We start from the raw sequence: 4,759 nt of genomic DNA, 5'->3' as shown, positions 1-4,759 counted from the left end.
ACAAGATTCTTGACACTCTGCACAGCTTCATCATCAATAGGCAGCCAACACCATTCTTCGTCTTTAAGCTGCAGTCGCCTTAACGGCTCACACACAGATGACAGCTTAGGAAAGAACTTTGCTAAGTACGTGACCATGCCTGGCAGAAATCTCTTCAGGGACTTGACATCGGTCGGGGTAGGCATATCACGTATAGCGCGAACTTTGCTAGGATCAGTAACCACACCATGAGATGTGAGCAAATGGCCTTGAGAATGGCGAAGGTTTATCCCCTGAGGATTAAGTGTCAGATTGAGCATAATACATCTTTGCTAAAAAGCTGATCATGTTCCGTCACTGTTTCATCTGCCCTGTCTCCGTATCCACAAACCAGGAAGTCGTCGGCAATCACTTCTATTGCTTGGAGACTCTCAATTGCTTCATGCATCTTTCTTTGCCACACCTCGGGTGCAGAGCTGATGCCAAATGGCATCCCCAGCCATCGGAATCGGTCAACGTGGTTGTTAAAGGTGGTATAGTGACTGGAAATGTCACTGAGTTTTACCTTCCAGAAACCACTTTTGGCATCCAATACAGTGAACACTTTAGCGTTGGTAAGTCGAGAAGTCGCATCCTCAACTGTCGGCAATGGGCAGTGAGCAATGGGCAATAGGCAGAATGCTATTGAAATAGCATTGTTCAAATCTTTAGGATCCAAAAAGATCCGGACTGATCCATCTTTTTTGAGAATTGCTTGCAAACTGGACGCCCAGTCAGTTGGCTCTGTAACGGGAGCAATAATCTTCTCAGAAACCATCTTGTCAAGCTCTTTCCTCGTTGCCTCCTTCTTAGGGACTGGAACTCTTCCTCTTCTCGTGGGGTGAACAACAGCTGGAACATCCTTGTTAAGTTACATTTTGTACTCTCCCGCCAAACAGCCAATACCTTCAAATACCTCCGCGAACGGTCCAAGCACGGGATCGCTTTTGACATACACAGTTACTACGTACTAACTCTTGCTTGGATGCCTCAGTTACATTATTCACTGAGGTATTGTCATCATCACATACCATGATACCCATGGAGACCCATGCCTTGCAATGAGATGACGTGAGGCCAAGAAAAGGTGCAAAGTTTTGATCCACAACAACAAAGTTAAGGCCATGCTTGTTACCTTTATGTTCCACTTTCAGCCATGAGCCTTTCTCTTTAAAAGATCATGCATAACTGATGTAATGTCCTTAGGAACAATTTTGGCTTTCTTTTCAATTTTGGCTTAAATGTACTCCTGAAGAGGCAGAGTATTCGCTGTAGAAACAGTATAAATTTGAAATGACAAAGACACTGAATTGTTTAGAGCGAGACAAACAAAAGCTAGATCCTGTCCACAGATACTGTGAATGTAGAAGACTTCTTCTTTAACTGCGTGGACTTTCGCCCCTTGAGACTTAACACGACATTCGACAGCAAATTGTCCATCTTTACCACACTTTCTACATTTTTGACCTAAAGCTGGACACAATTTCCTTTTCATTGCATGTATACCACCACAAAACAAACACTCATCAGACTTTGTGCGACTCTTGTTAAGAGAGAGAGCCTTGCGAGGTGGGGATTTTCGGTGCTTGCCCTTCAAAAGACACTGCAACTTGTCCTTCTCTGCATTTATTTCTTTGGACGCTGCAAATTTTTCTGAGATCTCGCTCGCTCCACTCTAGAGTGAGTTACTTGACTTGCCTTGATCGTTTCAATGCCTTTATCTAAGTCGAGGTCCCGCTTTCCAAGACGTTTTTCACGAACTCTGTCATATTTCACACCAAGAATCAGTCGCTCGCGAACAAGAGATTCGCGCAGTGTTCAGAACCCACATGTCATCAATGAAGTTATGTAACTATCAAGCGGTTTATCCGACAACTGTTCACGTTTAAAACTACACCTTTCATAAGTCTTATTTCGTGCCGGTGAACAACGCTCTTCGAACTTTTGGAGTACCCCTGGTCGATCTTCAGAGCGTCTGAAGAATTACCCCATTGAAAGTGTTATGTATGTCCATCCCTTCTTTGTCGATAACATTCAACAGCGAAGTCACCCGAACTTCTTGTGATGTCTTGTGCATACCAGCCGCTAACTCGTAAAACTTCCATTCACGACGAAACGATTTCCAATTTTGCCTTTGATGCAAACGATCAGAAAGATTGAGTGGAGAAGGAATCTTTGCTCTAGTGCTGACAGCTGCCATGTTGATGAAATTAGACTTGCCACAAGTCGACCTTACGAGAATCCCAAGAAAAAATGTTTTGGCAAGTGAAGCGTGATTTTTCGGACGCGAAGCGGATGAGCGAGCGACGACGTCGCGATAGGTCGATTTGTCTGGCTTGCAAGGTTTTCATTTGCGTTTCGCGCCAAAAAGAGGATGACCTCATTCGCAAGTGGCACAATCCGACGAAACAATCGAACTCGTTTGTTTCTCCGAAATCGAAAGAAGGCATTTGTTTACTTTGAGCTAAAGGCGTCAGAAACAAAGTCGAAATAAAACGAAAGCTTATTTCAATCTCGAGTCGCTGCTTGCAAAGGAGATCTCCAGTGATAGAAACTTAACACTAGTTCGGAAGATTAACGAGTAAGGGAAAGCTTCGAATGGTCAAGAAAGAAACATTACGGTTTATGGGTAGAATGGCTGCTCAATCTGAGTACAGACGGATTTTAGTAAAGTTCTGTTTCGTAGACCAGCTCAGAGTTGGTCCACTCGTCAGTTAATCTCCATGTAGACTGAATTATCGTTAAGGTTACATACGAGAAACCGTACAACGGAAGAAACAAATTTGAAATTTCAAAAAGTGGCGCACGTGAGGAACCGTAAAATGGAAACAACGATGTAAACGAAAACCAAAATTTGCCACTTAGTGCGTGACAAAAGTATTGTACTTAAGAATGTATTTTTCTCTGTGTCTGCAGGTAGGGATGAGCTCGTTGCGCTTGTTCAAGGTTGCCATGTGTGGCTTAGATATTACAAAAAATTTCTCTGTGATGCATAAATTACATTGCTTGGTAATTTTCCACGTGACTGTAAAGACTTCCTTCTTTTTCATCAATTTCGAGAAGTATTTACTGAGCTCGGTGTCATTTTTCCTTCGCTCATGTTTAAATGACATCAGGTAGTTCCTCCATCTGGTTTTAAACTCTGTGGCAGTCAGACCGATGAATGTCTCAGTGATTTCCTTGGTTGTGACCTTACCGCTTGGTACACAATTTCTTTTTGCAAGCATTCACTCCGTAGCTTGCACTCATCTTTTTTTCTGCAGTTGCACATTTTTGTGGTTTTGTCTTGCTGCATGGGGTTGTTCGGTTTTCTTTAAAATGTTTTTGTTATGACCGTCTATTATTTGTTTCATGTTCGGTGTACGGCTATAGCTCAATTTGATGGTGTTGCGGTTAAATGTTTTCCGCAATTTGTGGCCAGTTGGAAAACATGTGTCGACAAGACTGATCAACGCTCTTCCTACATTAGATTTAACGTTTCTGTTAAACGGAGGGTTAAACCCTATGACATCTCTACGTCTGTTCTTTTGCTTTGGTGGTCTTTGTGTTGTAGGCTTGAACTTAAGTTTGAAGGTGTAACCGCTCTTGTGTAATGCTTCCTGATATGGGGCTGCAGCCTTGTTGAAAACGTGTTCATCAGATGAACAAAAGCAAAAAGAAATTGTTTACACTATGATCGTGGACATTTCAAGACTTCGTACATCATCAACTCCGGGGGTCCCCGAAATCCAGTCTCCAGGCCCCGCTGGCTAAGAGAAACGATGGAATCTAGGAGCGAGAATGCAACGGTCTGCGACCATCTGAAGCTGTCTGTGTCGGTCTTATCGCAGACGATCGTAAAAACAGGAGGCAAATGTTGCCATAAGGAGGCTCGAAAGGGTTTTCAGCTGAGCGCGCGTGCATAGGCCACACACGCAATTGTAAAGCTGCTCGCGTCAGCTATGATTCAAAATGGGTCACCAGAAATGAGCAAATGCCGATAATTTTGCTCACCTTTCTTCTAATTCCTATATATATGTGGAATTTAAATAGACATCTCCTATTCACGAAAACTACGAACATTCTACACAAACGGTTTAATGGTCACTTAAATCCGTTTGTGTTGGTCTGTAGCTCCACTCGCGCACGGACTCGAATGAGTGGGTGACGCATGCGTAAATGCTGGTCTTGTAAGCCCCTCATTTTTCCTGATTTTGCACCTTTACTCGTTTGTATCTCTGCTTGCGGACGGTGATTTTTTTTTTCATTTTTTGCCTGTTAGCTTAGACTAATTTAAAACGTTTGTCTTTCAAATTAAAAAAATAAATCTGTAAGTGAAAAATAATTAGAGACACATTTCCAAAAATTTAAGATAAAGTGGCCTACTGATTTTGTTGAATAAAAGACTTTAGAGATTATTTGTAACATTATCTGGTAACGCTGAATGGGAAGATTTTACCATTCCGTTTTTTTTTCAAAAAAAAATATATCTGTTGATTTTAAAGCTCAAACAACTGCCTTATATCGTTGCCATAGTAATGTTATTTTGGAGAAAAATGTGATGTGAGAAATCTATGATGGGATCTTAATACCCTGGCCAAATTTCGTCTGGAAAGATTACCCTAACGGTACCTAAGGACAGAATATTCTTATTTTTTTTGAAAAAAGGAGAAATTATTTCGAGCCTCCTTAACTCTGAAGCGATCGCGGACAAGCGTACCTCTAATCCTCTGCGAAGCGAGGAGAAAAAGGAGCGCACTTA

The sequence above is a fragment of the Montipora capricornis genome, chromosome 5 (genome assembly GCF_036669925.1).
Source record: "Montipora capricornis isolate CH-2021 chromosome 5, ASM3666992v2, whole genome shotgun sequence".
Classification (NCBI taxonomy): Eukaryota; Metazoa; Cnidaria; class Anthozoa; order Scleractinia; family Acroporidae; genus Montipora; species Montipora capricornis.
The sequence above is the reverse complement of the archived record's forward strand: the minus strand, read 5'-3'. Positions refer to the sequence as shown.